The sequence below is a fragment of the Muscardinus avellanarius genome, assembly GCF_963383645.1.
Source record: "Muscardinus avellanarius genome assembly, chromosome: 7".
NCBI classification, from domain to species: domain Eukaryota; kingdom Metazoa; phylum Chordata; class Mammalia; order Rodentia; family Gliridae; genus Muscardinus; species Muscardinus avellanarius.
The window spans coordinates 9398011-9417691 of record NC_137793.1 but is presented as its reverse complement, the minus strand read 5'-3'; the positions used below and the strand labels follow the sequence as shown (position 1 = coordinate 9417691).

At 39.9% G+C, this 19681-nt stretch overlaps 1 protein-coding gene across 1 annotated transcript in view; it reads right to left on the bottom strand.

Annotated features, from left to right (window-relative positions):
• The window catches only part of SGCD (sarcoglycan delta), a gene marked incomplete at both ends in the record, with an annotated part of 422413 nt that overhangs the window by 165364 nt on the left and 237368 nt on the right, over positions 1-19681 (bottom strand). The window lies entirely within an intron of this gene.

Here is a 19681-nt window from a genome sequence, read left to right as displayed (position 1 = left end):
ACATATATGATAATTAGTGGACACACATCCAAAACAGATTCCTCCAGAGATAGACACACACGCATTTGTACACATGCGTATACATGTGCATATACATTTTAATATACATTTCTCTAGAAAGTATACACAAGCGCATTATTGTTGCTGCATCATAAACAACTGAGACATTGAGCCCTTCAGATAGTACTATAGATGTGAACTATGCTTGGAAGGCAGGATAATCAGGAATAATCTACTAACCTGGGCATTTTATTTTTTATTTTTTAATTTATTTTTTTATTTTTATGTGGAACATATTGAAAATGGCATACATTCAGACTAGGCTTGGTACCTTCCCCCCACTTTTCCTTTCCCCCTCCCAACAATGAGTGTCCAGGTTAAGCATGCTATATTTATATTTTTATACAAATTCACAAAGCTCCTTCATGAATCAACCTCAGCCTTCTTTTTCTCATGTCCTTCCATTCTAGCTTTGGTGAGGTTTCTCTTCCATTGTCTGGAGTCCCTCTGGTATCCCTAATACTCCCTAGTTTGGGCATATTAGAGAAAATCTGTGTCCCTTCTCTTCCTGTGCTTGGCTGATCTCACTTAACATAATGTTCTCCAGGTCTTTCCATCTTCTTGCGAATGACATGATTTTGTTCTTCTTTATGGCTGAGTAGAATTCTACTGTGTGTATTTCCATTATTTTGCAATCCATTTATCTATTGATGGAGACCTAGGTTGGTTCCATATTTTGGCTATTACGAATGGTGCTGCTATGAACATAGGTATGCATATGTTACTGTAGTTCTCTGATTTCAACCCCTTTGGAAAGATACCTAGGAGTGGTATAGCCGGGTCATATGGTGGATCCATTTCCAGTTTTCTAAGGAATCTACACACTGATCTCCATAGTGGCTGAACTAGTTTTCACTTCCACCAACAGTGTAAAAGAGTTCCTTTTCCCCCACATCCTCATCAGCACCTGTTATTTGATTTCTTTATGCTTGCCACTCTGATTGGGGTTAGATGGAATTGAGTGATCTATAGATTCAATGCAACTTCTATTAAAATACCAATGACATTCTTCATAGACCTATAAAAAATCAGTCATGAATTTTATATGAAGAAAGAAAAGACCCAAAACAGCCAAAGCAATCCTCAGCAATAAAAATCAGGCAGGAAACATCACAATCCTGGACTTCAAATTATACTATAGAGCAACTGTAGTAAAAACAACATGATATTGGCACAATAACAGACTGACCAGTGGAATAGAATAGACGATACGGAAACAAATCCACACATCTATAGTCAATTGATCTTTGACAAAGGGGCCAAACTTGTATGCTGGAGAAAAGACAGCCTTTTGAACAAATGGTGCTGGGAGAACTGGCTATCCATTTGTAGAAAGATGGAACTAAATTCTTACCTCTCACCATGCACAGGAATAACGCAAGATTGATCAAAGACTTAAAAATTAGACCATAGACTGTGAAGTTATTAGAGGAAAGCATAGGCTCAACACTCCAACATATAGACACAGGCAGTAACTTTCTCAACAAGTCCTCCAAAGAGCAGGGAATTAAAGCAAGAATTAACAAGTGGGATAACATCAAACTAAAAAGTTTCTTCTCATCAAAGGAAACCATCAAGAACCTAAAGAGGAAGCCTACAGAATGGGAGAAGATCTTTACCAGCCACCACTCAGAGGGCTAATATCCAGAATACACAAAGAGCTCAAAAGACTCCACACTAGCAAAACAAATAACCCAATCAAGAAATGGGCAACTGAACTGAATAGACACTTCACAAACAATGATACAAATGGCCAGTAGATACATGAAAAGACGTTCAACATCATCAGCCATCAGGGAGATGCAAATCATAACCAGATGTTTTCATTTTTTTTTCTCATTTTATAATTTCTCCAAAGGAAACATGCAGAGTCCTTTAAAGAATATCTCAGCTCTGGCCTTTGGACATGTCTACCACACTGCACTATGTACTTCTGAGCATGATTCAGAACAGGGCTTAGCACTCTTGTTGGTAAAGTGCCCAGTACTAAATATTTCAGCTTTTAGGGAATGTATAACCTCTGTTGTAACTACTCAGCTCTGTTGTTTTGGTTCAAAAACAGTCCTAGGCAGTAAATGGCCAAAGAGTAGGGCTACATTCCAAGAAAAAGTTATTCATGGACCATGGCACTTGAATTTCACATCATTTACATTTTCTACTTAAAAACTGAATACAAGACTGGCATAGTGGCTCACATCTATAATTCCAGTACTTGGCAGGCTGAGACAGGAGGATCGCAGGTTTGAGGACAACCTCAGCAAGTAGTGAGACTTTCATCAACCTAGTGAGACCCTGTTTCAAAATAAAAATAAAAATTAGGGCTGGGAGTGTAGCTCAGAGGTAGAAGATCCCTGAGCTCAATTCAGTACCCTCCACCCTCAACAAAATCTAATACAATCGTGTGTGTGTGTGTGTGTGTGTGTGTGTGTGTGTGTGTGTTTTATGGAGATTGAACTCAGGGTGTTCTACCTTTGAGCTATACCCCCAACCCTATTTATTTTTTTAAATTTTGAAACAAGGTCTTATTAAGTCATTGAGGTTAGGCTCAAAGCTACGATCCTCCTGTCTTAGCTTTGTAGTACTAGAATTGATAGGCATGTAGCATCATGCCTGATAAACCTAATAGTATCTTAATTTGTCATGATGTTTTATTCTCTTTTGGTGTTATTTCTTCATCAATCCCTTAAGGCACAAAAACCATACCTGTTTTTTGGCAGTATGAGAAGAGGTAGAGGGCTAGATGTATCCCTAAGGCCATTACCTGCCAGCCTCAGGTTTAAAAGTTCTCCTTTTACTAGTACTTGCCAACATCATCTAATTGTTATTGGAAAGAAAAAATAATAATTTGGTCATCATTTCTGTCTTTCCAAACATTTGTCACCACCTGGCATATATGTGCCTAAAAATGTAGTAGTACTCAATACTCAGTGTTGTCTATCCAGATTCATGAAAACCATTTTCTTACAAGAGAAGAGGCAGAGCCCAGTCTTTGCCTTCACCTTCAAAGTCTTCCTTTCCTTTCCTTTCCTTTCCTTTCCTTTCCTTTCCTTTCCTTTCCTTTCCTTTCCTTTTTTTCCCCTTCCTTTTGGTGGTACTGGAAATTTAACCCAAGAGTATTCTACCTCTCAGCTATACTGTCAGCAATTTTTATTAATTTTTCTTTTGAAGCAGGGTCTTGCTAGATTGTTGAGAGTCTGTGTTGCTGATGGCTGAGGCTGGCCTTGAACCTGTAATCCTTCTATCTCAGCTTCCCAAGCACTGGAATTACAGGTATGTACTACCATGCCCATCTTCAAAGTTTTACTTTCTTTGTGTGTGGTACTGGGGATTGCAAAGAACAATAAAACTATATCATTTGCAGAAAATGGATAGAACAGGAGAATAGTATGCTAGGTGAGATCCGCTAGTTTCAGAAAGTCAAGGGTTGTATATTTTCTCTCAAATGTGAAAGCTAGAGGTAAAATAGAGCAAATATGGATTTTAGATAAAGAGAGTAACCAGTAAAATAGTACAAGGAAATAAAAGAAGATTGGAGGGGAGAGGATAAAGAACAACTTATGAGGAAAATAATTTGAATTGTTTCCAGTCATAATACCATGTATAAAATTATCACTACCAATCTCACTATTATATCCTGAGAGCATGGATAGTGGGGTAAGACCTGAAGGGAAATACACCAAGACCTATATGCATGCTTATTTGTATGACTTTAAATCACACTGTACTGTATAATTACAATGACAGTATAAAAATACATTCCAGATGTAATTATGAAAACAGATGGGGCCAATGCTAGGCACATCCTCAGAAGTTCTTAGCAACTGTTAAGACAATTTAGGAGGAAGAAGGGAAATAAAGAAAGAGACAAGAAGAGGAAAGGTGAGAGAAGGAAGAGGAAGAAGGCAGGCAAAGGAGAAAAAGTGGTGGGAGGTGGGAGAGAGAAAAACAAGGAAGAAGATTTTGCTTGCATCATTAGTTCGCCCAACCCATCTGTAGAGTGGAGTAGGGTTATCTTCCATTTCCAACACTCTCATTCACAAACATATCAAAGTCAATCGCTAAGCCAAACATGAGAAGGAGGAAAGGGGAGGGGATGAGGTGGGGACTGGGGAAGGGATAAATGAGAGAGATGTGGGCATGTATGCCTCTACCATCTTGTATCCCACTAAGATGTGTGATTACAATTCACCAATAAAACGCTTTAAAACGTTTCTCTACCATTATCCCTCCACTGTACTTAAAATCCCAGCATCTTCAAGTACTACCTGCCTGTCTTTACACTTTTTCAAATATTTCTATCATGGAAAAAATTCTTTGTGCAACATTTTCAGCAAGAGATATAATAAAACCACCCATTCCATTTTATTGCCGTGTCAAAATATTACAGTATGGCATTAATTGTTCTAGTATGCTGACATCCTGGGAAAGAGAATCTGCTCCACATCAGGGTTTAAACAAAGCATCTCATTCTTGTCTGGAATGTGATGCTGTGATCCTCAAGTATGCTCACAAGAGAAAGAGTACCAGAGAAAAAAGCAGAAAAGCAGGAGCCTGCTAACCAAGGGAAGAGCCTCACAGGGGCCGGGGTCCTCATGACTTTAGCCTTGCTCTCTGACTATCTATTGAGGTTAAACCAAGAAAATATCAGTCTGACTGTCTATTGAGGATAAACCAAGAAAAGTATCTCAGAGACCTCTTCTGTACTAGAACAGGTAAGGGAAATACTTTCATGTGTGATGAGAAGCTAAATTCTGTCCTCTTTGCTTCTTCTCTCCCACCATTGAGACCTTCACTAGCTGATCTCCAGGCCACCTTGGAGAAGAAGGGATATACGGGTTGCCCGTGCAGGGCTCAGCTCTGCTACCAGAAAGGAATCTGGAATACCTTCCTCTGATGATGGAGATCAGGTCAAGACAGTTTGCAACCAATCAGCTTGTGATTCTTCTGGAAATGAAAAACGGCCCACATGGGGGAAACAGAACGCAGGCAACACACTGTTTTCTGCAGAAGAAAGGACAGTCCACCTTCACCTCCGCATCCCTTCCCCCACAATAACTGAAGAATGCAATATCATGTACTGGAATTCTCAGTACACAAACATTTGGCTGGAGAGGAATCTTATCAAAACTCTCTTTCACTAAAAGAACAAACAGAACAGAATCAAATCTTGATTGCTTGGGGGCCATTGACAAGAACATTATTTATTCTGCCATCTCCTCTAGGGGCTATTGTATGTGTGCGGCTATCTGAGCACTGAATGGCTCTATCAGGCTGACATGTTCAAATTACTGTATCCAGTTTTTTCCAAAAAATATATTATTTAAAAGTGTATTATTAAGCTGGGTGAGGTAGTACATGGTTGTAATCCTAGTACTTGGGAGGCTGAGACAGGAGGATTGCACAGGTTTGAAGCCAGCCTCAGCTACTTAGTGAGGCTCTCAGCAACTCAGTGAGACCCTGTTTCCAAAGAAAATATATTAAAAATAGGTCTGGGAGTATAGCACAGAGGTAGAAAGCCCCTAGGTTCCATCCCCAGCACTACAAAAATATATTATCTATTCTAATATCAAAATAGAATGTGTAAGTGTCAAACACTACAAGATCTATAACAAAAAGCAGCAATTCACACCCCTTACTCTGAGAGAGCTTTCAATTTGTCTGGGTGGTTCTTTAGGTATTTCTCTTCTGATGGGCCAAAAATATGCCTCAAGATTTATTAACTTTAGATGTCATCCATTTAATTTCTGCAGTAGTATAGGTTTCAGATACCTTTGGCTAAATCTATGTTCACAATTGGCTTTATAATGATTATGCATAAATCGTTTGCTCATCGATGAGCCAGAGTATAATCTCTTTAACTGCATTTCCTTTTTCTTTACTGTATACTTTTAAAATTGCCTAGAGCCAATAAATGCCTCATTAAAATGTTTTTAGTTTTCTAGATGTTTTTCCTTCTTCTTTTGCTCAGTCCTTTTTATTTATTTATTTTATTTTCTAGTCTCTATTTGCTAGGAGAGATCTTCTACATTTAGTTCTAATTCTCCTATTAATTGACTTTTTTCTACAATTTCCAGGGCGTCTTTTTATTCTTTAAGCCTTTATTTTTGTATCATCCCTTCCTTGTTTGAGTTACACCCTATTCTCTCTTAGGCAAGAATACAGCTGCTAGGAAGCTCTGCTTGTCTGGAAGGGTGAACTTTGCCATAGGGTACAATGGTGGGCGTTGTCTAATTCACTAGCAAGTCTTAACTTGGACCAGTTAGTATCTCTAGGCTCATGTTAACAAGGAGGAATTCTGGAAACTCTTGCCAGGAAGGTGATGGGTAGATCTTTATGGGTTCTGGGTCTTAGGGGGGATGGGACTGGTCGTTTGGCACAGGATGTCCCGGAACCTAAGAATTCTTCTGGTCTAAACTAGGAGCTAGAAAAAAATCTTCCTTTTTTCTACTATGTGAAGTAGAGGTAGTTGTTGCCTAGCTGAGCTACCAGAATGGGATTTGGGGATTGAGCCCTTCTAACTGGACTTTATGCAGGTTTTCCACCAGTCCTCTTATTAACCCCACTCCAGAGTACATAGTCACTTTCATCTCCTAGGTTCTGATCTACTGGCATGCCTGTAGATGTCACCCTGGCCCTTCCCTCTGCACCTTGACCTTTAGACTTCAGGGCATCTACTTCCACAGTCTTGGCAGGACACTGCATCATGGACTGACTTTTCTTTTATTTTTAGTATTTTTTTTCCAACTGAAAAATAATAGATTGCAGCTTTGCTGTTTCAACTACCTGTCATTTACCCATTCATGATATTTTAATATGTTGTTGACATTTATTTTTTCTTTATTTTATTTCTTTGGTGGTGGTACTGGGGTTCCTGGAAGCCCTTCTACCTCCAGGCTACACTCCCAGACCTATTTTATACTTTTTTATATTTGGAAACAGGGTCTCTTAATCCAGCGTGGCTGGCTTCGAACCTGCGCGATCCTCCTGTCTCTGCCTCCCAAGCACGGGGATTACAAGCGTGTACCACCACACCCGGGAGACATTTCTTGATTATTATCAATTATATTCTCTTTCTCTATTACCATAGAGTTTACTTCTAATTCCTTTTCTCCATTTACTATCTCTTTCAGTGGGATTTTTGAAGGAAAGCTAGAGTCTACGATTCCTCTTAGCTATCTATTTGTCTACTTCTAGAGGCACATCATAGCATCGTCTTCTTAGAAGCAAAGCTGTTAAAAATTGTGGTTTAGAGAATATTGTGCTGTGTGAAATCTGATAGAATTAGAATGTCAAGGAGCATAAGGTTTTTTCTCATATGTGGAACTTAGAGAGAAAATAGTAAATGAAAGGAACTTTAGATAAATGAGGAAAGAGATGAGTTAGAATAGTGGAAGGGGACAAGGGGAGGGAATTAGGAAGGGGAAAGTGAGCACTGGGAAAGGGAACAGTTAAAATAAGTTTATGTCCGTAAGTGAAGGTATCACTACCAATCTCACTAACATATTTGCATATGGAATGAGGAAGGAGGATGTTGCTGGAGATGGAAGGAAATTTGCCAAGTGATGTGTGTATGGATGCCTATATGAATCTATCTGAATCTCTCTGATGAATAATTATAATGCACCAACAAAAGTACAAATAAAATTGAGTGAAAGCTGAGAGCTGGTAGTCACTGATTCAGGAATTATAATAGCTTTCCATAAGCATTCTATATACTTTAATGGCATGCTTGGAACATGTTAGCTCCTGTCTCAGGCCCCAGGACAAAAAACATGAGTGACCTTTATCTTTAAGATGCTCCAAGCCCAGGAGGAGACTGAGTTAATAAAAAATAATGGTAACAACAATATCGTATCATTTCAGACAAGATTTATGCTCTCCTGGTAGGAGAAGCACAGATTTTAATATTTGCATTTAATCACAACCATATCACCACAGTCTGCTTTGAAATGATGTAGCAGCCAGAAATTTCTTATCTTGATAATCCTACACTGTAGTATATCTTCGTTGCCCTCTGAGGAGCTAGAAATCTGCTTTGGGAATTTAGATAAATAGAGAGGAAAAAAAAAAAGACAGAATAGCGCACAAACAACTTTCACACTCCAGTTGAAGGCTTTGAACTCTCAGTGTAAATGGAGTTCAGTAGAAGAAGGGCTCATGGTGGCTGGAATTCTGAGGGCAGTCTCTCCAGGGAGAGCTGGGATGGCTTTTGGCCTTTTCTCCTAACACAAATACAGACAGGCTCATAAGAGCATTGCTTCTGTCTACTGCTGGGAGCCAAGTTGCCGAGTGAGAGCCCTGGAGACAGAGTGCTTTGAACTTTCATCCTATTTATCCTTCTTTAGTGACTCTGTGGCCTTGGAAAAACCATTTCTCTTTGAGTTTCAGCTTCTGCACCCATGAAATGAAGTTCAAGGTGACATAATAGTGTTGAAAGAAAAAAAAAGTCAAGAAAGAGATCATGTGGCCTGTGCCTGTACAGGGGTTGCCAAAACACTTCAAAACTATAAAACCCGCACACACAAAGGCTTCACGAGGATGGAACATTAGAAAAATTACGGATTCTGGGACTAGAACAAGAAATCCCAAACACAAGCTGGGAGCACTTTTAGTACCAGAAGTGTTCAAAACCAAACAAATATTAAATAACTCCCAACGTTGGGGGTGTGTTAAGGGGGTTACAGACAACTGGAAGAGCTCCCAGAAGACAGAGGTAGAATAATTTGAGCAACAATATAAATATCATAGTATTGTATTATAGCTCATAGCATAAAACAAGTAGCCATAGAGACATAAACAAATGAATCCATAAATGGGAAGAGTCAATGTCCTGTGTAGAAGTCCAAATAGCTTATATAGATAATTCTGCACTGTTCCAGGTGGACTGTGCACAATGGCTTCCCTTCAAAGAGAATAATATAGAAGGCAAAATAAAACCTTTACAGCTGAGAAGTATAACTAGTGCTACCTCAGTCAGGTGACCAGCTTCAGCAGTGACGAGTCACATCAACAGCAGGTTGCCTTGATGTGCTGTAAGAAAATGGCACTAGACCTGTGGGCTCTTATTCTTCAAAAATCCCTTAACCCCTACCTAAACAAAACATATTTCAGCTACAGGACATTTTACAGAATATCTGACCAGCACTTTTTACAACTGTCAATGTCATCAAAACCAAAGAAAATCTGAAACATTATCAACTGTCAAGAAGAGATTAAGGAGATGTGAGAACTAAATATAATAGAGTATCCTGAAGAGCATCCTTAGGCAAAAGAAAATAAAGCAACCTGAATAAAGGATGGGCTTTAGCTGATAGTAAACAATCAAGGTTATCCCATTAATTAGCCAGAATGGACGCAGTGGTGTTCAGTGTTTATGGCAGGAAAGTTTGGGTGTGGGGTTTATGAGAACACACTGCACTGTCTTCAAAGTTTGGGTGTGGGGTTTATGAGAACACACTGCACTGTCTTCAATGTTTCCCCGCAAATATAAAATTATGAGATTAACAAAGAGTATTTTTGAAAGCTCTATTCGGCTGACAAATTTTAAGATCTAGAATTTTAGGGAAAGACCTTGGAAAGGTACCCATTTCTGATCCAGTAAGGAGTCATAGACAAATAATTTCACTTTGGGTCTGAGCACATTAGAATAGTTTTCCTTATACTGAGACGAAATCTTTTCCATGAGATTTTGTCTTCAGGGATAGTAAAAGAACCATCTTTGGGGCTTCTCACAGCACTCTGTAAAAACCCAGGGCAATAGGGGAATGATCTTCATCTATAGTCAGCTTATAAAAAAATGGAAACCAGAAGTTACCTGTTTGCCGCAGGTATCACAATGAATTGGCTTTAGTGATAGATGTTTCTAAAAACAATACAAACTCTCCATATGACCTGGGAAGATTAAAAACTTAGCACAAATATAATTTACACTTAGATTTGTCAGTAAAATCATTCCTGAGGGGTTGTTTCTAAGTTTTTCTCCAGCAACCATCAAATATTTCTACTATTACCATTATTATTATAATAGTATGCGTTAATTCATCTCCAAATGAACCCTTTGAAAAGCATACGTATTAAAAAGTAATACTGTAGAATGATTATTTTCATTTTATCTTGGAGTATCTACCTATAATTATGCTTGGATGGATTTTTATGGTTTTGAGGGGGAAAAAAAAGTTCCAGCAGTGAATAATGAGGCCCTCCCGTGAAGCACTTACTCAGAATCAGCTGGGAAATGATCCAGGTTTTCGTTTGTAGCTTTCTTGCTCAGCCGCTCTGCATGTGCCCAAATTTGGGTGCGTTTTCGTCTCAACACTTCACTGAGTGAAGCTGTTTTGTCTCAAGGATTTCTGTGAGGCATCATGTTCACACATCAGTGCAGCTAGGGAAATGCTAGCTTTTCTAGTGTCCAACATATTTCTGGTACCCACTAAGCTTTCAAAATATATGTGTTAAATAACTAGATAATCAGATCAAATAAGGAGTAAAGAGAGAATTGTCAGCAAAAAAAAAAAAAAAAGGTAAATAAATGAGGATAGACAGTAACTGTCAAAGAGATTTCAAAAGACAAGGCATTATGCAGGAATAGTGTGATAATCTAAATGTGGGAAGTTAAGGGAGGGGGAAGGAGGCAGTAGAGATATAAAAATCAATAAAATTTATACGCCACTTCATGCAGTATAAGAAGGGATACGAATGAGACAGGAGCTAGAGGAGAGGGAGAGGCTGCAGTAAGCTAAGACCCCAATTCCTGACATGATGAAGATTGAAGGATGCCCCGAATCTTCCCCAGCATGTGGTATCCATCTGACATGTGGTGTTGAACGAGGCCTCTTTCAACTCCCCCATATCAATCCCTTCTGCTAATGTTTTAAAGGCACCTTCAAAGCGTAAAGTTCTGTGCCAAGTGCTAAACAGGTGGCCTGTGATCTTCTGAAGCTTCCAGTCTACCAGGGAGAATGGAAACTCAACTAAGAGCTCTATAAATGATTATACAATTGCAATTGCAATTCGTACAATGAGTGCCAAGTAGAAAGCGGGATGAGATCACACGCATATAGACCCATCAGCACTCTGGTCTTCAGAAAAGGCCTTTTCTAAGGAGTTCATACTTTGGCTGAGATCACAGGGAGAAGTAAGAATTGGTTAGCCAAACCAGAGGAGAAAGAACTTTTCATACCCAGCCATGGACAGCTGAACTGGCTCCATGAAACAAAGGGGTTTGGCATATGTAAGGGACAGAGAGAAAGTACAACGTGGTTGAGGAATCAAGGGAAAAGGAAACTTTATTTAATGCGGCTCATGCTGTCTTTTGAAGATCAAAAATGTTTAATTTTGATATAAGAAAACACATTGGCTTCTACTTATGAACGATGACTTGAGAATTCACAAAGGAATCCTTTCCTTGATATTTTGTTCTGCTACCATTTGATTTCTACTTATCACATCAAGTTTTGGGGTTCACTTTCTCTTGTAGTTCAGTGGGAATACAAATGGAAACCAGTTTCACTAACACAGTCCACCAAACAGTTGTTTTACCCATTAATATGTGGTGCCACTTTCTTTCTTAAATTAATATATGAAATGCATGGAAGATGTCTCAAAGCCTTCTAGTCTGTTCTTTTGTCTGTATCTCTGTTCTTGCACCAGCACCCCATGTGGTTTTGAGGTAGGTAAAAATTCCAGGTCTGTTTACCTGCTTTTCTCTTCATACAAACCATTTTAAGGGTTTTGGAATTTGTCTCCAGATGATTAGTTAATGAAAGGATTTTTTGGGGTGGGGGGTGAAACTCAGAGGGTTTTTACCTCCAGGCTATACTCCCAGACCTATTTTATATTTTGTTTGGAAACAGGGTCTCACTAAGTTGCTAAGCATCTCACTAAGTAGGTGAGGCTGGCTTCAAACCTGTGTGATCCTCTTGTCTCAGCCTCCCAAGTGTGGGGATTACAAGTGTGCGCCACCACGCCCGGCGTCAATGAAAGTTTTTAAAGCAGGAGAATGATTTGAACTGATTTTCATTCAAATGTTGTATTAACTTTATGTTATAATAACAAAATACCCAAGAGCTGATGCAGAAAAGACTGTTATATTAATTATATACAGTCATCTATAGTCTTTATATATGAACAAAACACAGTTTTGGAATTCCAAACCCAAGATATGGCAGCAACATTTATGTGAGCGAGGAGGGTACATCATGGTGTGAGCATGTGTCAGACTCAGTGGTCACATTTCAAACTATGAGGGAGGGAGGGAGGGGGGAGAGAGAGAGAGAGAGAGAGAGAGAGAGAGAGAGAGAGAGAGAGAGAGAGAAGGAGAAGAAAGAGAGAGAGGGAGAGAGGAAAGAAGTGAGAGGAGAGAGAAGACAGAGAGGAGGGAGGGAGAGAGAAAGGGAAGGAGGGAAGGAGAGAAAGAGAGAGAAAGAAAAAAGGAAGAAAGAAAGAAGGAGGAGGAGGAGGAGGAGGAGGAGGAGGAGGAGGAGGGGGAAGGGGAGAGATCCCACAATTCATTTTGAAACTGTATCCCCAATGATTGCCGTGCATGGTGGCACACGCTTGTATCCCAGCATTCGGGAGGCTGAGACCTGGAGGATTGCGGTTCGCAGACAGCCTCAGCTACTTAGTGAGGTCCTCTGCAACTCAGTGAGATCCAGTTTCAAAATAAAGAATAAAAAAAATAGGGCAGGGGGTGTAGCTCGGAGATAGAATGCCTCTGGGTTCTATCCCCAGACCTGCAAAAAAAAAAAAAAAGTATCCCCAATGAATTAAAACCTTACACTGGACCCCTCCTGAAAATGCAGAGCATAGCACCTCCCAATACCACCACTACCTGCACCAAAACTTTATATAAAATAAAGCCCTTTAGGGAACACTGCCTATATATATATATATATATATATATATATATATATATATATATACACATACATACATATATATATATGTATATATATGTATATATATGTATATATATGTATATATATGTATATATAGTACATATATATATATATATATATATATATATATATATATATATATAGTACTGGGGATGGAACCCTTCTACTTCCAGGCTATACTCCCAGACCTATTTATATTTTTATTTAGAAACAGGGTCTCTTAAGCCAGCAAGGGGCTTCGAACCTGTGTGATCCTCCTGTCTCTGCCTCCCAAACTCAGGGATTACAAGCATGTGCCACCATGCCCGGCTTTAATACTGGCCATATTTAAACACAGTAAATATGATCATTCTGGTTTTCTTGTAGGGGTGAACCAGCCAAAACAGGAGTCCAGAAGGGTGACTCACATCACACTCTTGCCGCTGTGGCCCAAACACTCCAGGCCCCTCCGAGATGCGAAGGCGGCCCCTGGCCAGGTTCAAGATGCTCAACCTGCCGGTCTAGGGCTGTTACCTGTGGAACCAATCTTATCCTCACAGCATAAGAAATAACACCATTGCCCACTGCCTGAGCCTTCTCCCTTGTATTTTATAGCAGTCTGCAGAATACGACCCTATAATATGTGAGTAACCTTTCTTATAAATAAATGAATGAGTAAATAATCTGCTTCCAAGAGTTTTGTGAGCCAAAAGGTTGACAAAAATTGTACATATTCTAGGTTCACAGGCCTGGTTAGTATTTTCCTAGCTTGGAAAAGTCCAACATCAATACTGTTTGTTTTTCTTCATGTAGCTAATATCAGCAATATTTCTTTAATTATGGATTTTTTTCTGTGGTACTGGGACTCTAGCTATACTCCCAGCTATACTTTATTTGTTTATTTTGAAACAGAGTCTAAGTTCCTGAGGACCTCACTAAGTTGCTGGAGCTGGCCTCGAACCTATGATCCTCCTGTCTCAGCCTCCCAAGCACTGGGATTAAACACATGTACCGCCATGCCTGGCTAATTATGAATTTTATTTTCCTTTAATTATCTATAAAGAGAAAGTACTACTGTAGAACCCAGCTGGGGGGAAAGTCTACTTCATGGATCGCATTGAACAATCGAATTTCTGACTTCGATTTCTCTGACCATATCTCCTTAAGCCCACAAAAGGCTGAGTGGAGAACCTGCCACAGAGCGGTCTCTCAGTGCTGCCTGTGAGATAGGTATCGTGGCCATTTTCTAGATGGGAAGACTGAGGCGACCTGTGAGGTGTGAGGTCAGCAGGCTCGTGTGTTGGTCAACTGCATAAAGAGGACTCGGGACCCAAGAGCTGAGTGGGATCCTCAAGCTCTACTGGATAGAAGGTGTAGTCTACACTGTAAATATAAAATCTCAGATGAGAAAAAAATCATTGACACCAGCTGGGAAAGTTAAAAAAGTGTTCAGAGAGGCTCAATGGCATGCCCAGGTTTTCTGAGTAAACTAATAAGCAGAGGGACCCTGCTCACAAAGACACAGCTCCGTCTTCTCCCCACACAGGGTCAAATCGATTCTGACACGGGAGCATTGGGACAGACAGCAAGATGAAGACATGCTGTTCACATAGAAAGTTGTTTTTCCCGATACAGAGAGCGAGACACTTTAAAACTATTCCGCCTCTGTTCTCTGCAGCAGAAATGTCACGGGCCGAAATTCCCTGGCTTCTGTCCACCTTTGCAAACAGGCTCTTCTGTGGATGGCGTTCCTGGCTTTGCCGCGGCCTGAGCGCACCCCAGATCTGGGAGCACAGCCCAGGCCTTGTGGCTGCCCCCACACATTCCTAGGGTCCCTGAGCACATCGTTCTTTCCCCGCTGGCCGGGGCCTGTTGCTTTGAGTCCTGACCTTTCACAACACGGTGCGTGGTGTTCTCGGGAGTAAAAGAGCTTCTCTTAGGGAAAGACCGGGTGGAGATAAGGTGAACCTTTCAGGAAGAGCAGGCTGAGGTCTGAGCTATTAACAAGGAGCAAAAAATAGCTGCTGCCTGGGGGATGGGCTGTGTCGTGGGAGAGCTACGATTTGACTCATTTCAAGAGAAATAAATATGTCCAGCTTCATGGTGACTGACTTGATCTCATGAAATATCAGGCAGAATGTCTTAGGAACAAAGAAATCCCCAAACACTCACCTTGATGTCAGGGGAACCTTTCTTTGGGGTGCACTGCCATGGTCACCTTAGGCTTTGGGGGTGCAAAGTTCTAAACTGAGGCTCAGGTTTTGCTGATTCTGAATTGGCAGCCCCATACCTGCCAGCCTCAGTTTCCTCAACTGGAAAATGGGGATAAAATGTGTGAAATGGCATGAATAACAGTAATCCTCTCACAGAGCTGAATGCATTACAGGAAAGAAGATATGCAAGAAATTTAGCATCACGTTTATACCTTTAAACATTTTTTAAAGGGTGTTAATCACTGTTGCTGATGGTGATAAGCTCTGTAGGCCCTGCTAAACTAATAAAGATGTTAGGATGTAAGTGTTCCTACACCAGACAGGGAGTTATTGTTGTTGTTTGTGGTGCCAGGTATTAAACCCAGGAGCATTTTACCTCCAAGCTACACTTGCAGCCCTTTTCATTTTTTATTTTGGAACAGGGTTTTTCTAAGTTGCTAAAGGTCACACTAAATTTCCGAGGCTGGCCTTGAATCTGGGATCCTCTCATCTCAACCTCCCCGCTATTAGGATTATAGGCATGTGCCACCACACCTGGCCAGAGTATAATCTCAGGAAGACAGATTGGGACTAGAATCTGGCTCTTCAAAACATTTGCTTCGCAGGGGTAATTTAGTCTGTTTCCTTCCTCATGAAGAGTGTGTGTGTGTGTGTGTGTGTGTGTGTGTGTGTGTGTGTGTGTGAAGAATAGCACCTGCCTCCTTGCAGGTTGCTCTGGGAACTAGGATGATATTTGTAAGACAACACAGAACCCAGCAGAGAGTGAGGAAAATGTGTGCTAATGAACTAATATCAAAGACAAAGAAGAGTGTCCTGCATGGAGTATGTGTCCAGGCAGCTCTCTGGAATCATGAAGGAGGCAGAGACAGGCACTATGACCACAGAGGCATCTGCAGGCTCCCAGTGTGTCTGGGAGAGCACTGTGTACCCGTCCTCAGGAAGAACCAGGCCTGGGCAACCAGGAGATAGGCCAATCGACTGCTGATGCCAAGTGGGGATGTGAAACAGGAAAACCATGGGCCCTAAATCAAGGTCAGCAAGGTGAGGCCTTCCAGAAGGGTCGGGAGAAATGAAAAGGAGTATTTAAACACAGCACTCCATGATTGGAGGCAAAGTGTTTGCGACTCTGTGTCTCTGTGGTTGTCAGACTTACAGAAAGGTCAAGCAGGGCTCCGTAGGTCACAGAGAACTTAATCTAGAACTCAAGCTTATCATCCAAAGGGCTGGGACTTTCAGGCCTTGCTTTTGTGAGTCCTTATATCTTTAAAAAGTGGTCAAGCATGGTGGGAGGATTTTGAGTTTGAGACCAACCTTAGCAACTTATCAAGGACTCAGCAGAATCCTGTCTCAAAATAAAACAATAAAGTTCTGTGTGCATGGATGTCACTATCACAATGAGCTGCAATATGATGTAGTGCTATAATGTTCCAATAAAAGTCTTTGAAAATAAAAAAAATAGGGCTGATAATGTGACTCAAAGGTAGATGTCCCTGGGTTCAATCCGAGGAAGGAAGGGAGGAAAGGAACAAAGAAAAGGAAGGGAGGAAGGAAGGAAGGAGAAGAAAGGAGGAAATGACAAAAGGACTGAAGAAAGAAAAAGGAAAATGAAAGAATGAAGGAAGGAAGGAGAAAAAAGAAGAAAAGAGGAAAGGAAAGAAAAAAGAAAGGATGAAGAAAGGAAAGGGATGAAGAAAGGAAAGAAGGAAGAAAGAAAAGAAAGGAGAAAAATAAGAAAGGGAAAGAAAAAGCAAAAGGGAAGAACAAAGGAAGGAAGAAAAAAGAAAGAAAGTAAAAATGACAGAAGGAAAGGAAAAAAGGAAAGGAAGAAAGGAAGGAAAAGGAAAAAGGAAGGAACGAATGAAGGAAGGCAAGCAGGCAGGCCTGGAGGGAGGGAGGCAGAGAAGGACATGTCAAAATCAACAAAAGACTTGAAGTTCTAACCAGGATTGGATGGACAGGTCATGTTTTGATGGGCCCTTTTGGTTTTATCTCATAGAACTGCTAGGGTACAACAATGAGGAAGAGAAAACCAATAAGTTACAGTGGGAGTAAAAAAAAAATGAGATAATTCTTCATATCCACTAGCATGGCCATAAAAAACAAAACCCAGAAAATAACAGATGGAAATAAGGATATGGAGAAATTGGAACTCATACATGGTTGGTAAGGATCTATTCCTCAATAAGATAAACACAAAATTACCATATGATATAGCAATTCTACTCCTAGGTATATGCCCCAAAGAATTGGAAACAGATGTTAAAAAAATGTATCCAAATATTCAAAGCACAACTCTTCATAGTAACTCACTGAAAGAAACAACACAAACACAAACAGACGGAATGGATGAGTGAATTGTGGTCTATCCATACTGTGAAATATTATTTGCCTATAAAAAGGTGTGAAATACTGATACAAGCTCCTACATGGAAGAACCCTGAAAAATTATGCTAAGCAAAAGAAGCCAGACACAAAAAGTCACACACTGAGTGATACCATTTATATAAAATATCCAGATTAGGTAAATCCATAGGAAAACACAAGTTTATTGCCAGGGTCTGAAGGAAGATGTGGGAATGGCCGAGGAGTGGGAATAGGGTTTACATTGAGAGTGATTATAATAAAAATGGAATTAGGTACATAAGGGTCTAGAAGCACATCATGAAAACTTTGTGACTGGCTCAGGCAAAGCAGAGGGAACCTTCAGAGTCCTCTGTGGTGCAACCCCAGGACCAAGCTCACTGTTAGACGTGTGTGTTGGGGGAGGAGGAAGAGAGTAGCTACAGAAGTTAGTGGATAGGTAAAGCAGGTCCATGCCCTATCTAAGAGGAAGGACAGAAACAGTAAGTGTGTGTTAAAAATTAAAGAGGTTATTGAAATAACTAAAATATAATCCATAGTTCCAATGCCAACATACAAGAAAGAGAAGTAGTTAAAATATTAATGTACTGCAAGAAAAGATAATTTAAAAAAAGAAACAAAGAGAATACTAGAGAGGAACTATGAATCAAGATAGTAGAAGTATAAAATACCCGTACCAAAAAGATCCAAATAAGTTTTGCTTACAAAAATATTTAAGATGAAAAAAATATGAAAGGGATAAAAATAAAAATATGGGAGAAAGATATTACAGGCAAGTACTGAAAGCTGAGATATTAATATTAATATCAGATAAATAATATTTGAAACAGAAGGCAGTACAATGCATGTGGTAGAGACTATAGGTGAAAGATAAAATCTAACAAAGAAACTCTGCAAGTCATGGCTAGATGTGTGGCATCAAGATAGCTTAAACACATATTAAATAAAAGTGACCAGAAGCATAAAACAAATTAAGAAAACTGGAGGATAAAATTTCAGCAAAAATTGTTAGAAAATAGTAGACTGTGTGTGTGGACCAAATGATAGCAGGGGTCTGAGTGACATGAATACCAGTGTTTGACTAGTTCAAATCAATGGATCTGGAGAACTCTGCACTCAACCAACTGAGGATCTACATTTTTTGCAAACACATCAAAGCAATCTTGAAAATGGCGATGTGCAAGTCCACAAAGGAATTTGAAACAACTAATATCATGCCAAACTGCAGTACTATTAAATTACAAATCAAATAAAAAGATAATTAAAAATGAACATATCTTGGAAATGGAAAATTAACTGCTTTCACCCATATTGATATTCTTGCTTCTAATATTGCCTTTCTAAAGTCTATTATACTCAGAGCATGTTGGTAATTTTTTTTTCAAATTCAACATAGATTATGTCACTTTCAAGAGAAAAAAATCCTCCACAAACTTTCTACACTGAAATTCAAACTTCTTACTACAAGACCCTTCATGATCTGGCCTACTATTTCCGCTCTAGATTTTATTCCCTTCTGGTCCTGTGTTATTTCTACTCCCAGGGAATACCTGCTTCCTGTTCTTTAAACCATCATGGGCTTCCTTCTTCTAGGTGTTTGAAATTTCTGTTTCCTGTGCCTGGAATTCCAAATTACCTTCCCCCAGATATTTACCCAGTTGTTTTTACCTCCTTGTCTAACATACTAGATGTGTGTGTGTGTGTGTGTGTGTGTGTGTGTGTGTGTGTGTTTTGTGTGTGTGTTGTGTACATGCACGCACACAACTGGGGATTAAACCCAGGGGTGTTTTACCTCCAAGTTATATCCCCTGTCCTTTTTATTTTGGATACAGGGTTTCACTATGTTGCCGAGTGCACTGTAAATTACTGAGGCTAGCCTCAAACCTGAGATCCCCCTGTTTCAGACTCCCAAATACTAGGATTACAGGGGCGTACCACCAGGTCCAGTTTAACAGAGTAGCCTCTTTGTTATTTATTTATTTATTTATTTATTTATTTATTTATTTATTTATTTTTGGTGGTACTGGGGTTCCTGAAAGCCCTTCTACCTACGGGCTATACAACTAGACCTATTTTTATATTTTTATTTGGAAACAGGGTCTCTTAAGCCAGCGTGTCTGGCTTTGAACCTGCGCGATCCTGCTGTCTCCGCCTCCCAAGCGCGGGGATTAC